The following is a 12,257-nucleotide window of genomic DNA, read 5'->3' on the forward strand; positions in this document are numbered from 1 at the left end:
GGTGTTAAAGTCCCCCACTATCATTGTGTTACTGTCGATTTCCTCTTTTATAGCTGTTAGCATTTGCCTTATGTATTGAGATGCTCCTAAGTTGGGTGCATATATATTTAAAATTGTTATATCTTCTTCTTGGATTGATCCCTTGATCATTATGCATTGTCATTTCTTGTCTCATAACATTCTTTATTTTAAAATCTAGTTTATCTAATATGAGTATTGCTACTCCAGCTTTCTTTTGATTTCCATTTGCATAGAATATCTTTTTCCATCCCCTCACTTTCAGTGTGTATGTGTCCGTAGGTCTGAAGTGGGTCTCTTGTAGACAGCATATATACAGATCTTGTTTTTGTATCCATTCAGTGAGCCTGTGTCTTTTGGTGGGAGCATTTAATCCATTCACAATTAAGGTAATTATTGATATGTATGTTCCTATTATGATTTTCTTAATTGGTTTGGGTTTGTTTTTGTAGGTCCTTTTCTTCTCTTGTGTTTCCCACTTGGAAAAGTTCCTTTAGCATTTGTTATAGAGCTGGCTTAGTGGTGCTGAATTCTCTTAGCTTTTGCTTGTCTGTAAAGCTTTTGATTTCTCTATCGAATCTGATTGAGATCCTTGCTGGGTAGAGTAATCTTGATTGTAGGTTCTTCCCTTTCATCACTTTAAATATATCATGCCACTCCCTTCTGGCCTGTAGAGTTTCTGCTGAGAAATCAGCTGTTAACCTTATGAGAGTTCCCTTGTATGTTATTTGTTGTTTTTCCCTTGTTGCTTTTAATAATTTTTCTTTGTCTTTAATTCTTGTCAGTTTGATTACTATGTGTTTCAGCCTGTTTCTCCTTGCGTTTATCCTGCCTGGAATTCTCTGTGCTCCTGGACTTGGGTGGCTATTTTCTTTCCCATGTTAGTTTTGACTGTAATCTGTTCAGATATTTTCTCTGGTCCTTTCTCTCTCTCTTCTCCTTCTGGGACCCCTGTAATGCAAATGTTGGTGTGTTTAATGTTGTCCCAGAGGTCTCTTAGGCTGTCTTCATTTCTTTTCATTCTTTTTTCTTTATTCTGTTCTGCAACAGTGAATTCCACCATTCTGCCTTCCAGGTCACTTATCCGTTCTGCCTCAGTTATTTTGCTATTGATCCCTTCTAGTGTATTTTTCATTTCAGTTATTGTATTGTTCATCTCTGTTTGTTTGTTCTTCTAGGTCTTTGTTAAACATTTCTTGCATCTTCTTGATCTTTGCCTCCATTCTTTTTCCAAGGTCCTGGATCATCTCCACTATCATTATTCTGAATTCCTTTTCTGGTAGGTTGCATATCTCCACTTCGTTCAGTTTCTTTTTCTGGGGTTTTATCTTGTTCCTTCATGTGCTACATAGTCCTCTGCCTTTCCATTTTGTCTGTCTTTCTGCGAATGTGGTTTTCATTCCACAGGCTACAGGATGGTAGTTCTTCTTGCTTCTTCTATGTGCCCTCTGGTGAGTGAGGCAAGGGGCTGTCTAAGAGGCTTGTGCAAGCTTTCTGATGGGAGGGACTGGTGGTGGGTAGAGCTGGGTGTTGCTCTGGTGGGCAGAGCTCAGTAAAACTTTAATCTGCTTGTCTGCTGATGGATGGGGCTGAGTTCATCCCTTTTGGTTGTTTGGCCTGAGGCAACCCAGCACTGGAGCCTACAGGCCCTTTGGTGGGGCTAATGGACTCTGGGAGGGCTCACACCAAGGAGTACTTCCCAAAACTTCTGCTGCCAGTGTACTTATCCCACAAGTGAGCCACAGCCACCCCCCACCTCTGCAGGAGACCCTCCAACACTAGCAGGTAGGTCTGATTTAGTCTCCTATGGGGTCACTGCTCCTTCCCCCTGGGTCCTGATGCACACACTACTTTGTGTGTGCCCTCCAAGAGTGGAGTCTCTGTTTCCCCTAGACCTGTTGAAGTCCTACAGTCAAAATCCTGCTAGCCTTCAAAGTCTGATTCTCTGGGAATTCCTCCTCCTGTTGCCAGACCCCCAGGTTAGGAAACCTGACATGGAGCTCAGAACCTTCATTCCAGTGGATGGGCTTTTGTGGTATAATTGTTTTCTACCTTTTGAGTCACCCACCCAGTGGTTGTGGCAAGTTGTGATTCTGGTGCTCTCGCAAGAGGGAGTGAGCGCATGTCCTTCTACTTCGCCATGTTGAACCAATCTCTACGCAGTCTTTTGACAACACCCATGGCTGCCTCTTGCTGGTACATACATGGAAGAGAAGAGATGATTGACATTTAAATTTAGAAACGGCTCCAGTTTGGGAACAAAATATTGTGCTTAGTTTTCTGTACTTCTGATTCATCACAGAAGGAATCATGATGTCAATGCCTTGCAGGGTTTTAAAAGGTCCCTACATATGCTCCCTTTCCAATATTTCTCCTTTGGGGCAGCTTTAATGACAATTTGGGGGACCTTCAGTTGAGCCAGGAGGGCTGCTGGACTTGGAAGAAAGAGAATGGTTTCAGGAATTATCCCCTTTCTCTCCTTCCCTGCCTCAGCTAAACCTGTCCATCTGATTAGCACAAGAATGATCAGCTTTTCCCCACCTGACTGAGAAGTATGGGTTCCAGGATGATGATCCTTTTGGTTTGCAAATCTCATGCAGATGACGCCCCTGAGGATTCCTGCGCCCTCTCTGGATTGGCCCAGCTGGGTGCCCCATATTTTGCGAGATCTGCAGTGACTGAGGTTATGTCTTCTTCTGGTCCTTTTTTATTTCTGATCTCCACCAGGCCCTGGCCCAGCACTGTGTACTTGGGGAAGTTTAGACCCGAGGGAGAGGCTATTAGCAAAAGGGTCTCAACAAACTAGCTGTAGCTAAAGCAAAGGAAGAGTTTCTAGAAACTAAGCAGTCTCCTGAAAGAATGTTACACCAGATTGTGTTGTCAAAATAAGATCTCTCTGTCTCTCTGTCTGTTTGTCTCTCTGTCTCTCTCTGTCTCTCTCTATCTATATCTATATATATATATTTTTTTTTTTGCTGACTCACTTTGCTGTAAACTTCAAACGAATACAACATTGTAAATCACTATACTTAAATTTTTAAAAATTTGGGAAAAAAGATCTCTGTGGGGAAAAATCCATTTTTTTAAAAGGGAAGAAAAGAAAAGGAAAAGCAGGCAAAGGATGGCTCAAACAACCTCTTTCCCTGAGCTCTCTGTCAAGAAGGATCATAGCACCAGCCAAAAGATTAGGGAGTTTGGACACCAATGGAGAGAGAGAAAGAGGTGAGGGAACTGTTGACCTTAGATCCGCTGATCAGGGACCGCAGTGAGGTTGTGTGGCTTTGTGAGTGCCCTTTTATCAAATATCCAGAGATAGTCTCTTTGCTATTTCTGAGAAAGAGGTAAGGAAAGGAAGTCAGCTTTAAAATGACCACTTTGTCAAGAAAGAACAGAGAAAGCGGTGTAAACATTTACCTTTTTCTTGCAGTTCTACAAAGCTCAACTAATTCCTTTGCATTTAACCGACTCCCCTTGAAAATCTACCATGTTCCAGGCACTGCGACCTCTATTCTTGCCCTCTAGGGGTTCATAGTCTAGCGAGGGAGGGAGAAAAATGACCAGATTGCACCAGAGGGGCCAAGTTTTGCCTGCACCCCTGTGACCTCTGCAGTGGGAGTTCTGCCCAAAGGCTGGAAGGCACGGCACTCATGCCACGGGGCTCCACCTCTCATGTGCTATAACTGGGCCAGCGATGGGCACCGGATGGCTCGTCGGGGGTCTAGCCCTTAGGTAACTCTAAGTTGAGCCAACCCAGTTTCTCACATGACAATTTGTAATTGGGCTGCTGAGAGACAAAGTCAGTTAGATGTGGGGAACAAACTTGAAATTTACAGAGACTGGGGCTGAAGTCACCTGGAAGAGCCACACGCACCCAGAGAGTGATGAAGCAAAGGAAGACAGCCAGGGGTCAGCATGGGATGACTCCCAGAGGGAGCAATACGGAGAGTTTATTAGATGACTCTGAGTGATGGACAGTCACTTTCCTTCCCCGCCCTGGTTCCCAGCTCCAAAAGCAGGAGGCTTAATTTCTCATCTCTGTGTCCTGTGAGATTGCAGTTCTTTAAAATAAATTCCTCTCTTCCTGAGTTTCTTATAATCAAAAGTTACCTGATTTTAATTCAAATTGTTACGGAGTAAGGTATTAGTTGCCTAGGACTGCCGTAACAAATTACTACAATTGAGTGACTTAAAGCAACATACATTTATTCTCTCACAGTTCTGGAGGCCAGGAGTCTCAGATCAAGGTGTCAGCATGGTTGGTTCCTTCTGGAGGCTCTGAGGGAGAATCTGTTCCGTGTTTCTCTCCTAGCTTTGGGGGTTTCAGTAATTCTTGGCATTCCTTGGCTGGTAGATGCATTGCTCCAGTCTCTGTCTTCATCTTCATGTGGTGTTCTCCCCACATGTCTCCGTGATTCTCTGTTTCTTTCTCTTAAATCCAAATCATTGGATTTAAGGCCCACCCTAATCCAGGATCATCGGTCTAGAGATCTTCACCTTAATTACATCTGCAAAGGCCCTTATTCCAAATAAGGTCACATTCTGAGGTTCTGGGTGAATATATCTTTTGGGGGGGACGTCATTTAACCTACTACAAACAAGGTATGAATATCTTTATTGCTGGATTACTCAGCTGGTGGGCATATGCTTAAATAAGCAACAAAGCAGGGGTCCAGAGAAAGATTTTTTTTGAAAGAATATGATTTATTTAAAAAAATGAAGCCCTTATGGAAAAAATTATGATTTAGGATTGCTTTTAATTTTATACTGCAGTGGGAGAAAGAATTCATACTTTCAGTGCCCGGGGTCTCTAAATGTATTAACCAATGTAATTTGTGAATTATAAATAGTTCATGTGATTGGAAGGTAGGATGTAAGAGGGTTTATTGTTGTTGTTGTTGGTTTTATTCTATTTTGTGTCTTACAGTTTATTGAGGCCTCTGGTGACCTTAGCAGGAACAGCCATCATATTGCTAACCTCAGTGGGTTGAGGTTAAGGAATGAATGGAGGTGAGAAGAATGCTAGTATGGATATCGTTTGCAAGAAGCTTGATTGTGAAGTGAAACAAAGATTTAGGGGTCTCTGAGAGGTGGTCTGTCACCTCAGAAAGTTGATTAATAATCTGCTGTTTGTGTTTGAATGCTGCAATTAGCTTTAACCTCTCTCAGAACTTCTTAGGGATGGTATCCACTGATGATGTCTCTTAAACAGTAAAAACCAAAGTTGCAAACCAGGCCTCTAAACTCCCCCCAGGCACCTTCATTCTTTGGGTAAAACGGTGCCTCACTGCCATGTTCACTTAATAGCTTGACATAAAGAACACATATAGTAACCTGAGCATGCCAGGCCCATGCCTTCTTGGTCCTCGGTACTAGCTAATTTCCCTGCCTGAATGTTCTTCTTCCTTGATTACCTACTTATCTTTCAAAGCTCAGCTGGAATATTCCATTTGTTTTACCATGAAGTTCCAGTGAAGTTACTCATTCTTTAGAACTCCCATAGCACCCTTAAGTTATGTATCAATACAAAGCACCTATCACTGTACTAAGGAATTAAGGAATTCCTTAATTTTCTGCCTCTCCCATGACATCATTGAGATCAGGATCCCTGTCTTTCCTTCTTCTAGTCCTCAGCTCCTCACACATTTTGGGCGTATAGTATGAGTTCAATGAGTGTTTATTGAATTCTTCAGTTTGCAGTTAATACATGACCAAACACTAAGTGTGTGTTGGATGTCTTGCAAAGGAAACCAGTCAGGAGAGAGAAAGAGAGAGAGGGATGAGGCAGACTCATTATCAGCAACCATTACCCACTTCCATTACTATGAGAATCCAGGTTTTGTGCAGATGTTCACCCTCTTCAAGCAGCCATGTGCCTTGGAGGGAACTCACCCTTGGCCAGCCCAGGGGTGGGTCTGATTGGCCTTAAGCTGATCACATTCCTGTTGTCAGTGATTGATTTGGGAATGGGAATGTCACCCAATTCTGACCAATCACACATGGGAGACTTCAGGGAAATGTTCCCTTGCTCCTAAGAAAGAGAACAAAACGAGCTGCTGTCTCTTTCTCAGGGTGTTTTCATGTCTGGAGAGGATACCTGGAAATGCCAAAGCCATCTTGCCATCGGCCTGAGAATGGACCCAATGACTGAGGATGGAAGAACACAAAATGGTAAGAGGCTGGATCTGTAATGACATGGCCAGGCTACTGACACTGCCTGTCCAACCCCCTACTCCTTGAGAACTAGTTACCGCAGTTCATGCATTTCCTTATTGTGAAAGGCTGTTTGAATCTGTTTCTATGACTTGAAGCCAAAAGCATCCTCACCGAAGCAACTTGCCGTATAGTAAATATTCATTAAGTATACAACTTTATTTTAAAGCGATGACCACAGGAATAAAAGAGCCTGTTCCTTGTGACCCTGTTATGCACCAGGATTTGGAAAAGTAAAATATGCTATTCCTATGGTCATCTCATAAGCCCAAGGTTATGCCATTCATTTGACTATGCCACTGAGATGGTAGAGGCTAAATTTCATTTCCTGGAAGATTAAGAAAAATCTAGTCCTGAGCTATCTGAGGGAAAGTAAACAATGTTGTAAGACACAGACAGGAAACCTTGTTTCCATGGATCACTGACCCAAAGGAAGAGTTACTTTAAGGAGATACATAAAGTTTAAAAAATTGAAGTACAATTCCTTTTAGTTACGTTCTTAAAAATCAAACTAGGATGCCACTGGTACATGAATAGAGAGATAAAACAGAATAGAAAATCAAGAAGTAGACCCCAAAACAAATAGGGATTTAGCATATGATAAAGGTCTCATTACAAATCACTGGGAACACTGGATTTTTATCAATGATGTTTGGACAACAGGGTAGTTAGCTGTAACAATAAATACATAATTAAAATGGGAGCCGTACCTCAAATCTTACCAAATAAATTCCAGATGGGTTACAGATTTTAAATAGAAAAATATGAAACCATAAAAATAGGAAAAAAACATAAAAGATTTTCTTGTTGTAATTTATGACTGAAGAAAACCTTTAAATATATGACACAAATTATAGCACTCATAAAAGAAAGGATTGAAAAACTCAATCATGTTTTTAAAAGTGTATCCATGCAAAAACAATCATAGCTGAGTCAAAAGTCAATGGACAAATTAGGAAACATATTTGAAGTCATTGCTACACAATCAATAAGAAAAAACCCAATAATGCAATAGAAAAATGGGCAAAGGATGTTGCGTCAGGTGACATGTATTTGCAATTTGGTAATATCTATCAAAATTACAAATACATAATCTTTGATTTAGCAGTTCTATTTACAGGAATTATTTATAATAATTCTGTTAGTAGCAATTCTATTAAATTACAGACATACTCCTATATGTGGAAATCACTTATTGACAGGTTAATCATTACAGCACTGTTTGTAGTATCAAAAAATTGGAAATAATGGAAATGATCATTAATGGGAGAGTGGTTAGACAAATGAAGATACGTTAACATAATGGATTACTATTTATTATAAAAAAGATTGAAGAGGTCTTTGTGTACTGGTGTGGAATGATCTCTAAGATATATTATGTGAGAAAAGCATAGTACAGAACAGAATAGTGAGTTATCATGTGTGTAAATAAAAGATGGTGAGGGGATACCTTATACAAATTTGCTTATATATTTCTGCAAGGAGAAGTAGGAAGTTGATGATGCTGGTGCCTCTGAAAGGAGAGCTGAGTGGCTGGAGCATGTAGGTGGGAGGGAGTCTTCACTGTATATTACTGAATGCTTTTTGAATTGTGAACTATGTGAATGTATTACCTATTCCCGTTCCAAAATAAATACATTACACTTAAAAAGATATTTGAAAAGAGAGAGAAATAGAAAACCCTTAATGCTTTAAAAAATGAAAACTAAAAATGAATAACTGTAAATTGGATTCAATAAATGCAGTACACCCATATCCGGCATGAGTAGAGCCTAGCATCTCCGCCACCATCTTCAGCCCTCTACCAACCTCAGGTAGACTGGGCCTTGATTTGCCAACCTCAGCCCCATCTCCACCTCTTCCCACTCCTCCCACCCCAGGTCAAGCTGTCTGCCTGGGATTTGCCTCTAGGCTTCTGTCTTCTTCGCACCCAGGGCAGAGCACTAAGCTGAGGGCATCCTGCATTTCTCTGATGGGAGACCACTGATGGGAGCAGTTGTTTGTCTGAAGGGTGGAAGAGTAGTTGAGACTCTTAAATTTGGCAAATTAGACTAAGGAAGAAGAAAACAAAGCAAGGGAGGAGGTTTTCACCTGTAGAGTAGTGTAATAGGGTGGGTGAGAGGAAATGGTAATAAATCACAGGAAGGAGGAGAACCACGTACTTGTCACACTTCAGCTGAATTTTTCTCTTCCCAGAGCTCCATAGTTGATGCCTTATTAACATCAGAGGGGATTTGATGTCTTGTCATAGTCAGTCCTGACTATTGAAATGAAAAGGAGAGAAAATGAAAAATATGGAAAATGAAAACCAATTGCATTCTTTAATTTTAGTCATCCCATTCCTGGAGCATATTGAATACTACTTTGGGTTCTTTCATTGTTCATGTTATAAATAACAAAGAGTGGAAGTATTTCACATTCCTAAAGAGTCTTTCATCTCAAAGGAACTAAGGTAATTCACTAATTCAGTTACCTGAACTACATTTGGTAATTATTTGAGGATCACTTCACCCAGGGGTGAATATCAACGAGTTGTGTGACACAGCCAACAGTCACTTCATTCTCCAGTCAGTGAGGAAGAAAAATGAATAGCTAATGGGGATGTCCTCCTGAAGGATTTGCCCAGTGAAAACTTCAGGGAGATGGTTGCTAAAAGAATGTAATTAACTGCCCGAAATTAATACCTCCAACCTTACTCAAGGTTTCCTGACCTCTTTACTAGAGTCAGGGTGGAGAGCTCTCTAGTAGCTGAGAGACCTGTGAATAGCAGTCACTCCATTGCTGTATTTTTTGAGTGATAATAAATGGTTTTGTGTTTTTAATTTGTTCCCGTGTATTCACTGTTAGGATATAGAAATACAATTAATTTTTCCATTGTTACAATTGATTTTTTATGTTGATCTTGTTATCAGTGAACTTGCTGAATGCACTTACTAGTTCAAGGAATTTTTTTTTAAGATTCCTTGGGATTTCTATGCAGACCATAATGGCATCTGCAAATACGGGCAGTTTTAGTTCTTCCTTTTGTATCTGTGTGCCTTTTATTTCTTTTTCTTGCCTTATTGAGTTGGCTAGATCATGGCTGAATAGTAGTGGAGGGAGCAGACATCTTTGCAGACATCCTTACGTTGGACCTGAGCTTAGGAGGAAAGCATTCAGTCCTTTACAATTAAATATAATGTTAGCTGTAAGTTTTTTGTAAATGTTCTTTATCAAATTGAGAAAGTTTACTGCTATCTTACTTTTCTGGGAGTTTTTATCATGAATGGGCATTGAATTTTGATCAAATGCTTTTTCTATATCAGTTGATACAAACAGGTGACTTTTCCTCTCGAGTTTATTAGTATGATGGGTTACATTGATTGATTTGCGAACAGCAGTCATTCTAATACAATCTCATTTTAAAGTTTATTTATAAGAAATAGTGTCTCAATCATGTGACCCTATTTTTGGGGGGAGAAAATGTGGGGGTAAGAAGCTGGAGCTCTTCCAGCCAAGGGCGTGCAACTCAGTCCACCTCACTGCATGCAGTGCCTTTCTTCTCTCTTCTGTCTACTCTCTACTATCACCCAGAGGTCAGGAAAATGCTGCCAGCATGACAGCTGCCCAATACCCATTAGGTTGGTCATCAGACAGTGTAATGTGGAGGGTGGCCACTGCAAAAGCTTGTGTTTGTGGGAGCATGCTCACCGGTCACCACTGCCCAGAGAGAATGACCCTACTTCTTTCTGCACATGAGTGCATTTTATCAGCAGAAGCTAAATCTCATCTAGAACCCTAGCAGAAAGGGAATTGGGAAAATAGGGTTTTATGCCTTTCCAGTCCCTGTGATCCAGGGGGGAGCATAGAAAAAGGTGGAAGTAGAAGCTGAGGACCAAGGGGCAGTATCTAGCCCTCCTCTCTGCCTCACTGAATCTGACAGAAGCCAGAGACCTTCCATCGTCTCTTCACAATTTCTTTCTTAATTTCTCTTAATTTTTTTTTTTTTTTTTTGCGGTACACGGGCCTCTCACTGTTGTGGCCTCTCCCGTTGCGGAGCACAGGCTCCGGACGCGCAGGCTCAGTGGCCATGGCTCACGGGCCCAGCCGCTCCGCGGCATGTGGCATTTTCCCGGACCGGGGCACGAACCCGTGTCCCCTGCATCGGCAGGCGGACTCTCAACCACTGCGCCACCAGGGAAGCCCTGCTCTTGCCCTATTGATCGTGTGATTCGTGTCTGGTTGTTTGTAGGAAAACCAGACAAAATCAAAATTGTCATAGGGTAAAGAACTTTTCCAAAGGAAAATACAGGATCCAGATTGCTCATTGTCTATTCGTGAGTTCACTTATTAGCTCATCCAGTCAATCAAAAAACCTGGGTGCCTGATATGTGCAAGTCACTGCATGGAAGAAGTGGGCTCCCACGCTGACCTGATCTATGTGGCCAATAAAAGTGCCCTCATGTGCTAGGCCCTGTCCCATACGCATCATATTCTTGTCTGATCTTCACAACAACCATATGGTGTAAGCATTTATCATGCGATTCTAATGCTTTCGTCTGCCCCCTCTTTTGACTGAAGAGGTTGCACAATACGCCCTCCCCAATCATTTATTTACCTAATTTGGGGGACACCTATTATGTGCTAGGCCCTAGGGTTATGGCCAAACAAAACAGAAAGGATTTATCTGACAGACCCGTCAATCTATTAATCATAGTGCCCGGCTTACTCCCAAGCACATGACCTAAGCCTGGCCCATTGAGAAACTTCGTGTCTTTTTTGACAGTGATTGGGCTGGAGGGTTGGGAGCATGACCCAAGTAGGGCCAATTAGCATCATTCTATGCCACATGATCCAATTCTGGTTGCTGAAAAAGAGAGGGCTTCTCTTTATTCATTTGAGCCTTAGATTCAGATGTGTGTGCTACCTATTCCACTGTTATAGTTGCCAGCTGCATAAGCCAATAAAATCATTTTTAGCTTAAGCTGTTAGTTTGAACCACAATAAAATTGCCATTTTTGCAGATTGGATGTCAACAGTTTCATCTGGTTTAATTTAATGACTTGATTTTCTGCTGCCTGCAATTGAAGGAGTCCTGACAAATATGGTGGTATTGTTACCTCCAACTTAGATGATGAAAGTGAGGCTTGGGGTATTCATTAGCCCAAGGTCATTCAGCTACTCAGGATAGTGAGAACTGAAACCCAGTAGCTTCAAAGTCTGTGTTCTTTTTTTAAAAGCTTTTTTTTAAAAATTAATTTTATTTTATTTTATTTATTTTTGGCTGTGTTGGGTCTTTGTTGCTGTGTGCAGGCTTTCTCTAGTTGCGGCGAGCGGGGCTACTCTTTGCTGTGGTGTGCAGGCTTCTTATTGCAGTAGCTTCTCATGTTGCAGAGCACAGGCTCTAGGTGCACGGGCTTCAGTAGTTGTGGCTTGTAGGCTCAGTAGTTGTGGCTCACGGGCTCTAGAATGCAGGCTCACTAGTTGTAGTGCATGGGCTTAGTTGCTCCATGGCATGTGGGATCTTCCTGGGCCAGGGCTCAAACCCATGTCCCCTGCATTGGCAGGTGGATTCTTAACCACTGCGCCACCAGGGAAGCCCAAAGTCTATGTTCTTGATTGCTCTGGTATGAGTCCCATAAAGTCAGGCAAGGGCTGACGAGAAGAGACTGCTATTCAAGGGTGGTCCACAAATTGTTCACTACTGGTCCATGAGGAGGTGAGACATGCTGCACCAGGACATAACCCAGCTTTGTCACTAGCACACTGTTTCGTTCAGCTGATGATTTTTTAATAGCAAGATTTTCTCAATGAAGTAAGCAATGTGTTGATTTCGATTCTGGTGCCTGCTCCTTGTACAGTACCCTCCTGGATTGACATCAGACATTTTTGGGGACCAGCACTTGGAGGAGCACTGGTATAGAGGACCCTTTGGTTTGCTGCCCATTTGACAACTATCCTCCAAGTCTCTGGGGACTTGCACGGAAGCCATGTCTATGCCATGTGACCCTGACCCCCCCTCTTTGTTAGTCATAACTGATTTGTTCAGG

This window comes from Pseudorca crassidens, chromosome 1 (genome assembly GCF_039906515.1).
Source record: "Pseudorca crassidens isolate mPseCra1 chromosome 1, mPseCra1.hap1, whole genome shotgun sequence".
NCBI classification, from domain to species: domain Eukaryota; kingdom Metazoa; phylum Chordata; class Mammalia; order Artiodactyla; family Delphinidae; genus Pseudorca; species Pseudorca crassidens.